This window comes from Solanum tuberosum, unplaced genomic scaffold, assembly GCF_000226075.1.
Source record: "Solanum tuberosum cultivar DM 1-3 516 R44 unplaced genomic scaffold, SolTub_3.0 scf00528, whole genome shotgun sequence".
NCBI classification, from domain to species: domain Eukaryota; kingdom Viridiplantae; phylum Streptophyta; class Magnoliopsida; order Solanales; family Solanaceae; genus Solanum; species Solanum tuberosum.
Genome location: NW_006239446.1, coordinates 243,157 through 243,392, shown reverse-complemented (window position 1 = coordinate 243,392; position 236 = coordinate 243,157).

Below are 236 nucleotides of genomic sequence, written 5' to 3'. Positions count from 1 at the left end.
AGGTTTTACTAGCGAATGGTTGTTGGAGCCTTAGTCGCCACTAAAAATCACTCATAACCTTTAGTGACAATATTTTGGGAATTTGTGGCGACTTTGTCGCCACTAAAGGTCAAGTTCTTTTGCAGTGAACCTTAGTTGACAATGCTTAGGTGGAGGGATTAGTCCCATGTGGCTTGTCACATCACTAAAAATTTGGGGTGTTAACTCTTGAGGGTATTTGTGGTCTCCTAGGATAA